At 43.3% G+C, this 15,731-nt stretch overlaps 1 long non-coding RNA gene across 1 annotated transcript; it reads right to left on the bottom strand.

Annotated features, from left to right (window-relative positions):
• Window positions 1-2,848: 2,848 nt before the first annotated feature.
• On the bottom strand, window positions 2,849-14,410 carry LOC135013707 (uncharacterized). Its single transcript, XR_010212353.1, has 3 exons — window positions 14,326-14,410; window positions 4,312-4,463; window positions 2,849-2,941 (listed from the first exon to the last, which is right to left on the bottom strand). It is a non-coding gene; the product is annotated as an uncharacterized LOC135013707 (long non-coding RNA).
• Between the last annotated feature and the right edge of the window lie 1,321 nt (window positions 14,411-15,731).

Below are 15,731 nucleotides of genomic sequence, written 5' to 3'. Positions count from 1 at the left end.
TGAGGGAGATAGCCCCGCCCCCTTCTCGGCGGGCTTCTCCCGCTCTTTTATTAATATTATGGCAGGGGATTTTTACACATATATAGTTTATTAGACTATATTTTGTGCTGTTTTGCCAATTTAAGGTACTCTAATTGCAGCCCAGGGCGCGCCCCCCCCCCCCCCCCCCCGCGACCTGCACCGATCAGTGACCGGAGTATGTGGTGTGCATAGGGAGCAATGGCGCACAGCTGCAGTGCTGTGCGCTACCTTAATGAAGACCGGAGTCTTCAGCCGCCGATTTCCAGGACGTTCTTCTTGCTTCTGGCTCTGCAAGGGGGACGGCGGCGCGGCTCCGGGACCGGACGACCGAGGCTGGGCCTGTGTTCGATCCCTCTGGAGCTAATGGTGTCCAGTAGCCTAGAAGCCCAAGCTAGCTGCAAGCAGGTAGGTTCGCTTCTCTCCCCTAAGTCCCTCGTAGCAGTGAGCCTGTTGCCAGCTGATCTCACTGAAAATAAAAAACCTAATAAATACTTTCTTTTCTAGAAGCTCAGGAGAGCCCCTAGTGTGCAACCAGCTCGAGCCGGGCACAGATTCTAACTGAGGTCTGGAGGAGGGGCATAGAGAGAGGAGCCAGTGCACACCAGTAGTCCTAATTCTTTCTTAGAGTGCCCAGTCTCCTGCGGAGCCCGTCTATTCCCCATGGTCCTTATGGAGTTCCCAGCATCCACTAGGACATCAGAGAAAGAAAAGAAAACACATTGATGCAGTTTGGCTTTTGGTAGCTGGGCAACTTTTCCCTTTCATGTGAAGATATTTCAAAGCTTTGATATTCTAGGTCTAAAATGTATTATGCAAGAAGCTGTGCATTTGTAGCAGTGTTGGTCTAAAACCAATTTCAAAATGTGTTATCCGATGTCTTTTTCTAGATACTTAAGATACTTGCCGAATTTGAGGAAAAAAATATCAAAATCGTGGATTAATTTGTGTAAATATATGGGTTCATTTGAGCATACTAGTTATTTACATGCTGGGAATGCATAAACAAATACGAGGAGTTCTGTACTTAACATGGTACAAAAACATAATTCTGGCAAATGAAGACTAATTAGCAGCTCTAGACCGTCAACTTTGTTATACTAACTTTATTTATCAAATATTACGATAATCTATAAAATGACCTACAGTACATTAAGGAAACATGAAATGTTGCAAAAAGACTATTTTCAAAAATCAGTCGTGGCACAAACAATTTATGCAAAACCAACCAACAACACTATACTGTTTGGAGAACCTTTTTAAAATTATTACTGCGCTGCGGGCATGGTGGCACCACGCTATCTATTCTCCTTCCCGGGGGGGTCCAGCAGCAGAAGCCAAGGACCCAGCACTGCAGAGGTAGCAGCAACTGAGTTCTTGCCGGGAGCCTGGGACAGGAGGTAGCTGTATGTGCTCCCAGTACACCTGCAGTGCATGGTGTCACACAGCAGCTGGTTACCACCAGGTACTGTGCCCATACTTCCCCCTTCTCCTCTCTCTCCACAAAGTCCCCTGGCAGTGCTTCCCTGTGCCATGTGTTATACTATGCCCTCCTGTGCCATTTTTTTAACCAGTGCCCTTGGTGCCATGTATTAATTAACCTGTTCCTCCATGTGCTAAGCATTACCCTGTGCTGTATGTTACCATGTACCTCCTGTGCTATGTATTAGTCTGTGCCCAGTTACCCTGTTCCTCCTGTGCTATGTGTTACCCTGTGCCACCCAGTGTAATGCGTTACCCTGTGCTATGTATTACACTGTACCATGTGTTACTCTCTGCCACCCTGTGCCATGTGTTACCCTGTGCCATCTTGTGTCATCTGTTACCCTGTGACCGCCATGCTATGTATTACCCTGTGCCATTTGTTGCCCCACTGTGCCTATTACTGTACTAGTTTCAGAAACGATAAGCTATATATAGGGTGGTAATTGGAGTAAATCTGGCTCTGATACTAGCCGGTGCCTCCCCAGCCACAGACCTTACCCCATGTCACTGGTGTAAATAGTACACACCAAATACCAATGCCATCTGCAACAGTAAAAAAAATTACATCTGGATGCTGGCCGCAGACAGTTATATAGTTGCAAGGTGAAAGACATATTTAATACTGGCAAATAGGAAACAGCCAAAACAACACAGACATTTGTATGGTGGATGACTGAAAAGATCATTAGGTTTCTAAACTTGAAGTTTTCGGCTCAAATGGTTGATCATACGGTATGTTAGAAAATAAAAGAATGATTGAGGAGAACTCACTACCTTCTGTCAAATATGGCTGAGGATCTGTAAAGGTATGGGAATGTTTATATGCTGGTACTGTTGGAGAGTTACACGGAATGCAAGGAATAACATACAAAAAGGGTACTACTATATTCTACAGCTTCAGGTTATCACCTGTGGGCAGGACAACAAAAGTAAGCATACTGTACTTCTAAGACATGCATAAACTACTTAGGTGAGGAAATAAGTTGTCAAAGTCCTGTCTAGGCTGGCCAGCACAATCACCAGAAGCCGTCCCTATTTAATGACATCAAGTTGAACATAAAATCAGGAAAGTCAAATATCTGAGAAGAGGTACAGAAGCTGTGAACAGCTTTAAAAATGGGCAGCTTAAATGTCAAATATTCTGACATCCCATCACTAGGAACTGAATTGCCCCCTTAGAGGCAGAAAAGTGGAAGTACAGTGTGTTTTGAGAGTCTTCAGCCACACTGATGTAGGAAGACAGAACATGTTTTTAACTAATTATGTATAAAATTAAATGGACCATGCAACTAGTTCATAACAGAAGGGGCGCAAAGAATAATCTAGACAATTGATTTATTAAATAATATGTTGTGTGTACATGTGATTTCACTTTATTTCAAAGCCTGATTGATAGCAATAGTGCAGAGTGGTTTTCAGTATCGTCTAGTTGTTTCTCCTGTTTGAAATAGGAGATTCATATAAGTTTATGCTTACACAGGTATAATTGACACTCAGCAGCTGAATTCATTTAAATTTTATCTCTATTAAGGTTCGATTGTTAAAGGTTTTATATGCACTATTAGCGCCAAGAGACATTTTTAAAGCAAAGAATAATCTGTTAATCATAAAAGAGGTCATTCTGACTATTGTAGGACTAAACATGATCTAAAATTGCAGCAATTTGGGTATGCAAGAATAATCATCACTGTAACAGAAGAAAAAAAATCTGTTGAAACTAAATACAAAGATGATAAAATAAATACGAGTCTATATATATATATATATATATATATATACATATATATATATGCAAACAAAGGGTGATGTCTAAGGGAGCTTATTTATAGTTATACCTTCCAGGATTTGACCACAATTCACTTAAAAAATTCAGATTTATTTATATAAAAATATTGAACAATCACAGTGAATGACAAATGGCTGACATAATTAAAATGCAGACATCAGATATAGAAACCGTATATTGCGGACAATTCGTTAATCCAATGTTGTTTTCTTAATTATTACATATCCGATGTTCTCATATCCGACCCAAACCCAACGCGTTTCGTCCAACCGGACTTCATCAGGGGCTCATTATCAAAAGGTCGGAAGAACATAAAAGAATGGGTGACCAATCAATGATCATATAAATCTCACAAAAAATCAGTAAAAACAAGCTTGCAATAACAGATGCAATAAAAATGCGCTGAATTCACAGCTAGATTTGTATTGAATATGCCAATTCGGTAAGGAAAATAGTAACACAATAATGCTGAATTCGCTATAGGCCACAATTTTGTTTATGTAGCAACTGCTCAGCAGGAAGAGTGGCTACTCCTAGTCACTGCTGATTAGGAGTAGCCACTCTTCCTGCTGAGCAGTTTCTACATAAGCTCCCTTAGACATCACCCTTTGTTTGCATTTGTATCTTTGTACTCCATCTAACAGGGAGTACGTCTTGAGGTTGAGCTCCATACATAGCGCTATTTTTAGGTCTACCCCCTTTTTTTTCATCTATATATATATATATATATATATATATATATATACATACACACCGATAGATATATAGATAGATATATATATATATATATATATATATATATATATATATAGATATATATATATATATATATATAGATAGACATATATATATATATATTTTAAAAAAGATGACTGCATGGAATAACCCAGTTGGCTCTGGCAAGAGAAATTTGGTCAAATTTCCCAATTACTGTAGGTAATAGAACAGCTTAAAAGGTCAATGGACTACATTGAGATCTGTAACCCATGCACCACTCTCACTATTAAAATTATGTGGATTACCTTATTGGTCGATTTTCTTTGCCATCATAAAGTGAGAATATCACCTCTAGCTCCTCTCCCAGGTTTGAGCACATTAAACTCTTCATTTGCACAAACAGGTGGTGACTGCTAGCTGGAACTGGAGTGTCTTTTTTCCGATGTCTGTGTTCCATCTGTGCAAAGAACAAATTAAGTCATGTACTTTCAACTATACTAGTACTAGTACTAGTAAATACAAAAATAAAACAAATAGTAAGAAAACACATGATGATAAAATAGGAATTTAATACCTGCCGGTAATTTATTTTCTCCTAGTCTGTAGTGGATACTGGGGTCTTGTACTTTAGTACCCTTGGGGTATAGATCAGGTCCACTGGAGCCTAGCACTTTAAAAACCTTTAGTGTGTGTAATGTGTGTGCTGGCTCCTCCCCTCTATGTCATTCCCAACAGACTCAGTCTATGAAAACTTTGCCAGAGGAGACGGACATAATATGAGAGAAGAAACATTAAAACAGTGGTGAGGCAACAAACCAACACACACCATAAATGAAAGGAGGGCGCTAACCAGAACAGAGGATAGCAACACCAACCCAACCAGGATAGCACCGCTATCCCAACAACATGATGAGACCGCAACGCCGGTCCAACCAAACAGTTACACAGGTAAGCAGAAACGAAGCACTGAGGAGGGTGCCCAGTATCCACTATGGACTAGGAGAAAAGAAATTACCGGTAGGTATTAAATTCCTATTTTCTCTTACGTCCTAGTGGATATTGGGGTCTTGAACCATGGGGAAGTCCCAAAGTTCCCAAAACGGGTGGGAGAGTGCGGAGACCCCTGCAAAACCGCCTGACCAATCTGAAGGTCATCCTTGGCCAGGGTATCGAACCGAATTTTACAAACGTGTTCGAACCAGACCAAGTAGCAGCTCGGTATAACTGTAGGGCCGACACTCCCCGCGCAGCCGCCCAGGAAGAGCCCACCGACCTTGTAGAGTTGGACTGAACAGACATCGGCAAAGCAGAGCCGCTGAAGTATATGCCTGTTGGATGGTCAACCGAAGCCAGCGAGCAATAGATTGCTTAGAAGCCGGCCGACCAACCATGGAGGCATCATAAAGGACAAACAGCGGGTCAGATTTCCAATGACGAGCCCACCTTTTCACATAACTCTTCAGGGCCCTGACCACATCCAGGGACTCAGGACCAATGGACGCATCAGACAACACTGGAACCACGATAGGTTGATTCACATGAAAGGCTGACACCACTTTTGGCAAGGAACTGAGTATGGGTCCTAAGTTCCGCATTGTCTTCATGAAATATCAAATAAGGGCTCTTACAGGATAAGGCCCCCAATTGAGACAACCGTCTGGCAGTCACCAATGCCAATAACTTCACCGTCTTCCAGGTGAGAAATTTTAACTCCACCCTATGAAAGGGTTCAAACCAGTCTGATTGGAGAAAGCACAGAACCGCATTGAGGTCCCAGGGAGCCGTGGGAAGTACAAAGGGCGGTTGCAAATGAAGAACTCCCTTCAAGAAAGTTTGTACTTCAGGCAACATGGCAAGTTGTTTCTGGAAGAAAAAAAGAGAGCGCATAAATCTGAACTTTGATGGAGCCTAACCGTAGGTCCATATCCACTCCTGCGTGTAGGAAAAGTAGAACACGATAAATTCTAAATTCCACGGGAGAAAACTTACTACCCTCACACCAGGAAACACACTTTTTCCAGATACGATGATAATGTTTCGATGTAACCATCTACCTGGCCTGGACCATGGTGGAAATGACCCTGGAGGGAAGACCTTTCCTAGCTAGAATTTCCCTCTCAACTTCCAAGCCATCAAACATAGCCACTGTAAGTCTGGATAGACGAACGGACCTTGTTGAAGAAGATCTTCTCGGAGAGGTAGAGGCCAGTGATCCTCTAGAGCCATGGTTAGGAGGTCCGAGTACCACGACCGTCGCGGCCAATCCGGGGCAATTAGAATGGCCTGAACGCTTTCCCTTCCTAGTCTTTTTGGGATTAGCGGTAGAGGAGGGAACAGGTACACAAACTGGTACCTCCATGGCATCGTCAGTGCGTCCACTGCAACAGTCTGTGGATTCCTCATTCTGGAACAGTAACGGCATAGCTTCTTGTTGAGTCGAGAAGCCATCAGATCTATCTGCGGACAGCCCCACCGGTGAATTAGCTGTTGAAACACCTGGGGATGTAGGCCCCATTTCCCCGGATGGAGGTCGTACCTGCTGAAGAAGTCTGTTCCCCAGTTGTCCACTCCTGGAATGAATATGGCTGAGATGCCCCTTGCGTTGGCCTCCAACCAGAGGAGGATTTTTGACACCTCCCGCATCGCCGCTCTGCTTCTTGTTCCCCCTTGTCGGTTTATGTACGTCACAGCCGTGGCGTTGTTCCGACTGAACCTGGATCGCCTGATCCTTCAGGAGATGAGACGCCTGCAGAAGAGCATTGTAAACTGCATTGAGTTCCCGGATGTTTAATCGGCAGAACAGACTCCTGTCTCGACCATATCCCCTTGAACTGGGCCCACTGGGTCACAGTCCCCCAACCCCGGATGCTGGCATCCGTTGTCAGTAAAGTTTATGAGTGGATATTGAAACTCCTGCCCTCCACCAGGTGAGGAACCTGTAGCCACCATAATAGAGAAATCCGGGCTTTCGGAGATAAGGTCACTTCCTGATGCATATGAAAGTAAGACCACGACCATTTGTCCAATAGATCCAGCAGAAATGGACGGGCATGGAATCTGTCGTATTGGATTACCTCGTTAGCAGCCACCATCTTGCCCAGTAATCGAATGCAAAGATGTATGGATACCTTGCAAGGACTGAGCACCGAGCGAACCATAGCCTGGATAGTCAAGGCCTTGTCCATGAGACACTGTGTCCAGAATCATTCCCAGGAACTGAAGACGTTGGGTCGGTTCCAGGTGAGATTTCTGAAAATTTAGGATCCGCCCATTATCCGTAAGTAGGCGAGTCATCAGATCGATGCTGTGCAGCAGACGCTCCTTGGACACAGCCTTTATGAGGAGATCGTCCAAGCAGGGGACTACAGTATGTTTACTCCCATCATGCACAGTTGCAGCATCATCTCCGCCATGACTTTAGTGAAGATCCTCGGAGCTGTGGATAATCCAAAGGGTAAGGCCTGAAACTGGAAATGATCATCCAATATGGCGAACCTGTGGTAAGTCTAATGAGGGGTCCACATGAGAATGTGTAGGTAAGCATCCTTGACATTCAGAGACACCAGGACACACCGCCTGCAGGGATTCCATCTTGAATTTGAACTCATGCAGATACTGGTTTAGAGACTTCAGGTTAAAGATGGGGAACACCGAACCGTCTGGTTTGGGAATGACAAAAATACTGGAGTAAAAACCCCTGTTGCGTAACGGAGGCGGTACTGTAACCACCACCCCTGTCTGCAAGAGTTTTTGAATAGCCTCTCGTAAGGTAACTTTTGCTGCGGGTAAAGCTGGTAAGCCCGACTGGAAAAATCTGTGAGGGAGTGTTTGAAATTCCAGCCGGTATCCTTGGGAAATGAGGTCCCTCACCCAACGATCCCAGCAGGATTCCGCCCACAAGTGGGCGAAATGTTGAAGGCAAGCACCTAACCTGAAAGTCGCCTTGCTGCTGGGCCAACCGTCACGCGGAAGGCTTAGCGGCAGGGGATCCAGTGTTCTGGTCCAGAGAGACAGCATTTGCAGGTTTACGGGACTTACCATGAGATCCTCTGGGAGTGGTGGAGACCCCTTGGCCCCTGCCTCTGAACCTTGCCACACGAAAGGACTGCAAGGAGGGTCCTGTGTAAGAACGTCTAGCAGGTGGCGCAGCAGACGGCAGATAGGTAGACTTACCCACCGTTGCTTTGGAGATCCATTTATTTAATTTGTCTCCAAACAAGGCATCACCTGTAAAGGGAATATTTTCTACACCCTTTTTGAAATTAGCATCTGCCAACCACTGATGTAACCACAGAGCTCTGCGCGCCGAAACAGCCATAGCAGTAGTGCGGCCATTTATCTTTCACCACTCCTTAATAGCCTCACTCATAAAATTTGCAGCATCCTGTATATGTTGCAGCAGAGTACTGACCTCATCCCGGGGCAGAGAGTCTAAACCATCAATAACATTATCTGACCACTTGACTACCCACCCTGGAAATCCACCCACAAACAATTGTGGGGCGTTGTGCTGTGCCTGCTGCCGTATATATTGCCTTGAGCGTGGTCTTAATCTTATGGTAAGCTGGCTCTTTTAGGGATATAGATCCTGGCACCGGGAGTACCAATTTCTTAGATAGTCTGTATACAGACGTATCGACTGACAGGGGAGTTTTCCCATACCTTCCTTTCCTCAGCTGGGAGGGGAAAAGTAGTTAAAAACCACTGAGGAATTTTACAAATATTTTTCAGGGTTTAACCATGCTTCCTTGACCAGGGAGTTTAACGCTTTAGACACAGGAAAAGTTGCTGAGGTCTTTGGTCTAACATTAAAATACAACTCCTCATCTGGCTCTGACTCCTGATCTGGTATGTGAAGAGCCTCTCTCACAGCAAAGATGAGGGCCTTCACCACTGGGGACAGAGAGCCGTCCTCATCCATATCATCATCATCTACATCAGGCTGATCAGAATGAGAATCAGACTGGAGCACCTGTGGCAGTGAGCATTTATGTGAAACCACTAGAGGAGGCTGAGAAGCCTTCTTGGTATCTGCTGCTTTGTCCACACAATCAATAGAGTGTTTTAATACCTGTATCTCTTTTCTAGCTGCAGCTAATTCTGAATTAACATTCTGAATCATGCTTTTAAAACTATCTAGCCAGTCAGGTGCCTGTGAACTTGTCAGGGTTGAGTTACAAGCAGCATACATTACCATGTCCACAGACATCTTACAAAACTGTATAAACAGCGCTGCCCACTGACCAACACCTCCACACAGACCCTAGAGAGCCCCTGGAGTGATACTGAGGAGCGGACACCAGCACACAAAACACAGCAGTACAAGTACAATGTGTAACTAAGTGTATGACCTGACAGTAGTGCAGCAGTGCTACCGCTGGCGTGCTCACCCCTATAACCCCCTGGTACAAACATAGAGACCTGTAGCAGCGTGCGTCTCTGGAGGAGCAGCGTGCATGCAGCCTTGATCCGCAGCAGCAGGAAATGGCGCCTTCCCGCCTCAGGTGCCGCTTCGGGAAGCCCCACCGCCTGTAATGGCGTGCGGTCCCTGATGAATAGTAGAATAGTCCCTGATGAATAGTATATACTGGCTATGTTAGAAATAACATCATAATATGCATACAGTACACACAATGCCTTTTTGTGACAGTGAGCACTGAGGGGCATCAGTTTGTCCACAGCAGGCACCGCAGCTCTGGGCCCGTGAACGCCACGTAACTTGCCGCTAAAACTGCACCAGGGACCCGCTAACCGGGACCCCAGTGTAACACTCATCGCACCTTATACTTCGGCATCTGTTAGAGGGTGGCAGCTAGCTGCTGGTGTGGGCACACATACTAACTATGTGTGATAAGTACCTCAGGAGCTCAGTGTCCTGTCAGCTGGGATTACGTACAATTAACCCTCAGGAGGTTGGTTCGGTCCCCCTCCAAGTCCCACGAAGCAGGTAGCCTGGCTGCCAACCAAAGCTACCTGATAATAATTAACTAAAATAAAAACAAAGGAAACTCTCTGGAACTCCAGAGAAATACACCTGGCTCCATGGGCACATTTTTCTTAACTGAGTCTGGTAGGAGGGGCATAGAGGGGAGGAGCCAGCACACACACACACACACTAAAGGTTTTTAAAGTGCTAGGCTCCAGTGGACCCGATCTATACCCCAAGGGTACTAAAGTACAAGACCCCAGTATCCACTACGACATAAGAGAAAAGATAATGAGATTGAATGGCTGGTGACTGTTTTGTGTGCAGCCAGGTTCACAGGAATTAAGTATTCGTTTGTCAGAAAGATCACTTAATTTGGTCATGCATTTCACTTAAACACTTCAAATAAACTTATTGTAGGTAAATATCCTTGCACTCATAATACAGAAGGTACGTTAAAGAGGGGTATCCAATTAATCACGGTCAATTACCACGGCTAATTGTATCATCAGGGGCTACCTCCTTAGCACCTAAAAGCCGGCGCGAGCACCATTTATCATACGCAACGAGTTTTAGTATTAACAACAGAATCTGGAATAAGTTCCCAGACCAATGTGTTAACACGTTCCATGGCAACCAAAAATGGGCCAGTTATCGAGGATTTTCTTATTGAGTTCAGGCTCAAAAAAAAAATTAATGTTAACTGCAGCCTGCGGGCTTCCTTCAGGGCTAATTCAATATAGATCAATTAGCCTATGGTAAATTACTGTAGCTAATTGAATTCCCCCTACATTTTCTTAATAGTAAGTGGCAAATAAGGATATGGATTCAACATATACAGTAGGGATCAATAGTTGTATGTATCCAAACGTATTAATGCAGTACATCTTTATGGGATCTTTATATCAAGCAATGATAACCCTCTTTATATAGTGTTTTTTTACATTATTACTGCTTCTTTCTATTTAACAAGAATAAAACTGCCTACAAATCACAGACTTCTCCTGTGGTCCCTCCAGTCTCTCATTATATCAAAGTTCTCATAACAGGCTACAGGGACAGAGAAGTGTGTGTTCGAGTTAAATGTCAAATCAAGTAGGCTAAAAATGTAATGTAATTTTAGGATGGCATCATGAGTACTCGATCCTTATTGGCCTTATCCTTATTGGCTTGCACATGCCTAGTATTGAGACAAGGGCACTGCTTTCCTCCCACAATCCAAAATGTTACTTATTTAGCATAGACTAATTGGCTTCTGGCAAAAAGTTAACCTTTACCGTTTGTGTGTGTGTGCGCATGTAGTAGTGAATACAGAGTGTAAGCTGTACTGGGGCACTGACTGATGGACAAATATCCTCTGTAAAGCGCTGCAGAATGTGTGCGCGCTATATAAATAACTGCCAATAAATAAAATATGTTTACTAGGCATGCTTAGTAATGTTTCCAGTTTCTCAATATAAAGAAGCCTTGCATTGGAACATTAAGTAAAGATTGTTTTTAAAAATGTAGAGGATTCAAATTTCATAAATTGCAGTGGTACAACATTCTGTATCACTGTGATAAGCGGTGATAAAGAATGGTAAGTACCGCAAACAATTAGAGGGTCTATGATAAAAAAAAAAAAGAATTTTGTACTTCTGGTTAAATCCTTTTCTCTAAATCATTTGGGGTTACTACTAACACAAAATGTGCATTGCAGCATTTAGCACTGTACATGATAAAACTAATTTGTAAAGTAGCCCCTGCCCTATATAATTCCTCCTTGCAATAGCTACTTATTTCTTTATTAACAAGGTCACTAGGATAAGACCAAAATAAAGAATTGTAGATATATTGGCATGTCTGGCTGTGTGTACGGGAACCTGCCAACTGCATGCTGTGCGGGCAAATTCAAAAGCCCACCCCGTTGTGATGTCTGCATACTGAGCAGCAAATTGGTAAGTGTGTATGCTTACTAAAATGACCGCTACTTTCGGTGGATCTATCGGCATAGTGTGTACCCAGCCTTACTGTAACCAAAGAGCCATGAAGGGTGGTACCACATTGTCTCCCAAATGTATTCAGAGAAAAAGATTAAAAGGTTAGTACAAAAAACAATTTTCTCCCACATCCTCAATGAAGGGCACTATAAACTTAGGGATGTTCCAAAGCTGTTACTAAGTAACTAGGGGGTAATTCCAAGTTGATCGTAGCAGGAAATTTTTTAGCAGTTGGGCAAAACCATGTGCACTGCAGGGGAGGCAGATATAACATGTGCAGAGAGAGTTAGATTTGGGTGTGGTGTGTTCAATCTGCAATCTAAATTGCAGTGTAAAAATAAAGCAGCCAGTATTTACCCTGCACAGAAACAATATAACCCACCCAAATCTAACTCTCTCTGCAAATGTAATATCTGCACCCCCTGCAGTGCACATGGTTTTGCCCAACTGCTAAAAAATTTCCTGCTGCGATCAACTTGGAATTACCCCCTAAGTAAGAGTACACTCTACAAAGTTGTGGGAGACAAAACATTAACCAAAGCCAATTACTTGGAAGATTGGAGACAGACCAATATACACTGTAACATTTCGGAACTACAGTGCATCCAGAAAGTATTCACAGCACTTTCTCCAGATTTTGTTATGTTATAGCCTTATTCCAAAATGGAATAAATTAATTTTTCCCCCTCAAAATTCTACACACAATACCCCATAATCACAATGTGAAAAAAGTTTTTTGTGATTTTTGCAAATTTATTAAAAATAAAAAACTAAGAAATCACATGTACATAAGTATTCACAGCCTTTGCCATGGAGCTCCAAATTGAGCCCAGGTGCATCCTGTTTCCACTGATCATCCTTGAGATGTTACAACAGCTTAATTGGAGTCCATCTGTGGTAAATTCAGTTGATTGGACATGATATGGAAAGGCACACACCTGTCTATATAAGGTCCCACACTTGACAGTGCATGTCTGAGCACAAACCAAGCATGAAGTCAAAAGGAATTGTCTGTAGACCTCCGAGAAAGGATTGTCTCGAGGCACAAATCTGGGGAAGGGTACAGAAAAATATCTGCTACTTTGAAGGTCCCAATGAGCACAATGGCCTCTATCATCCTTAATGGAAGACGTTCGGAAACCACCAGGACTCTTCCTAGAGCTGGCCGGCCGTCTAAACTGAGCAATCGAGGGAGAAGGACCCTAGTCAAGGAGGTGACCAAGAACCCAATGGTCACTCTGACAGAGCTACATCATTCCTCTGCAGCAATCCACCAATCAGGCCTGTATGGTAGAGTGTCCAGACGGAAGCCACTCCTTAGTAAACAGCACATGGCAGCCCGCCTGGAGTTTGCCAAAATGCACCTAAAGGACTCTCAGACCATGAGAAACAAAATTCTCTGGTCTGATGAGACAAAGACTGAACTCTTTGGCGTGACTGCCAGGCATCATGTTTGGAGGAAACCAGGCACTTCTCATCACTAGGCCAATACCATCCCTACAGTGAAGCATGGTGGTGGCAGCATCATACTGTGGGGATGTTATTCAGTGGCAGGAACTGGAATACTAGTCAGCATAGAGGGAAAGATTAATGCAACAATGTACAGAGACATCCTGGATAAAAACCTGCTCCAGAGAGTTCTTGACCTCAGACTGGGGAGACGGTTCATCTTTCAGCAGGACAATGGCCCTAAGCACACAGCCAAGACATCAAAGGAGTGGCTTCAGGACAATTCTGTGAATGTCCTTGATTGGCTCAGTCAGAGCCCAGACTTGAATCCGATTGAACATCTCTGGAGAGATCTGAAAATGGCTGTGTACCAATGCTTTCCATCCAACCTGATAGAGCTTGAGAGGTGCTGCAAAGAGGAATGGGTGAAACTGCCCAAAGATAGGTGTGCCAAGCTTGTGGCATCATATTCAAAGACACTTGAGGCTGTAATTGCTGCCAAAGGTGCATCAACAAAGTATTGAGCAAAGGCTGTGAATACTTATGTACATGTGAGTTCTTAGTTTTTTTTATTGTTAATAAATTTGAAAAAATCTGAAAAACACTTTTTTTTACATTGTCATTATGGTGTATCATGTGTAGAATTTTAAGAGAAAAAATTATTTATTCCATTTTGGAATAAGGCTGTAACATAACAAAATGTGGAAAAAGTGAAGCGCTATGAATACTTATCGGATGCACTGTATGGACAGGTAATTTGTCCAGCTAGGGGTATGATCAATACCACGACATCCAGAAAGATCTGATAACCTGAAAGATCTGATCACAAAGTGAACCAACAGAGACACATACAGTATAAAGACAAATATTTCACACACACAAAAAAAAAAGTATATTATATTATATACACACACACACACACACACACACACACACACACACACACTTCACTCATACTTACTTACCAATTTATATAATTCAGTAACGCTAATGTCTTCTGGATCAACCATAGCAAACTCTTTCCTTGGAACCAAATCTAGTCCAAGCTGCCTATAAAATGTGAAGAAAATCAAAACATCCTTAAATAGCAAGTTACAGTGTGTTGCCCCACATGATACTAGAAGCTCACCAATACACTCCTCCCAGCATTAGAAACAGCTAAAAAAGCACTTTGAGTTCATAGACTTGTGTATTTACCTCATTTGGGGTTTTCTAACAAACATCAAACGTACTAACACAGAAAGCAATAAAATATGTACACGTTTTGTACCACAGTATATTATTATTATTATCCTTTATTTATATGGCGCCACAAGGGTTCCGCAGCTCCCAATTACAGAGTACATAAATAATCTAACAGGAAAACAGCAACTTACAGTTGATGACAGTATAGGACAAGTACAGGGTAAATAAACATAGTTACATCAGCAGATGACACTGGAATAAGTATCAGCTGGCAGAAGACTGCTGGATGTGGTACAGTTGAAGATTATTAAAGTAAGACAAAGGATAAGCTCGTAAGAGCCTACAATCTCAAGTATATAGTAGTACCTAAAAGATATCCATTCTTTGACATAAAAAATTATATATGCAGACAGAGACTTAAATCCAAAAATGCCCCCAAATTTTATATTGCATCACTGTTTGCTCCAGCAAATGCAGACACAAGTACACTAACATTTTCTATTACAAGATATTGTTGTATGTAAAAATGGAATCAACTAAGGCACATACATGTATTACTATAACTATGTCAGTAAAATCAGAGTATTGATCGCCACAATTTGAAAAATGCTTAAGAGAATTGGGGGTATATGCAATTCACGGCGAATCGCGGCAAATTATCGCCGTTTTTAAATTCGACACAATTCACCATATTCAATGAAAAACGGATTCGACAGTCCCGCGGGCGAAAAACGGCCGATTTGCCGGATTTTGCCGCGATTTTAAAAAACGGGAAAAAACGGGAAAAACCCGGGGGAAAAAATGGCGTGGGGTCCCCCCTCCAAAGCATAACCAGCCTCGGGCTCTTCGAGCTGGTCCTGGTTCCAAAAATGCGGGGGAAAAATTGGGCAGGGATCCCCCGTATTTTTAAAACCAGCACCGGGCTCTGCGCCTGGTGCTGGTGCAAAAAATACGGGGGACAAAAAGAGTAGGGGTCCCCCGTATTTTTTACACCAGCATCGGGCTCCACTAGCTGGACAGATAATGCCACAGCCGGGGGTCACTTTTATGCAGTGCCCTGCGGCCGTGGCATTAAATATCCAACTAGTCACACCTGGCCGGGGTACCCTGGGGGAGTGGGGACCCCTTCAATCAAGGGGTCCCCCCCCCCAGCCACCCAAGGGCCAGGGGTGAAGCCCGAGGCTGT

The sequence above is a fragment of the Pseudophryne corroboree genome, unplaced genomic scaffold (genome assembly GCF_028390025.1).
Source record: "Pseudophryne corroboree isolate aPseCor3 unplaced genomic scaffold, aPseCor3.hap2 scaffold_2719, whole genome shotgun sequence".
NCBI classification, from domain to species: domain Eukaryota; kingdom Metazoa; phylum Chordata; class Amphibia; order Anura; family Myobatrachidae; genus Pseudophryne; species Pseudophryne corroboree.
This window is presented reverse-complemented; position numbering and strand designations above follow the sequence as displayed.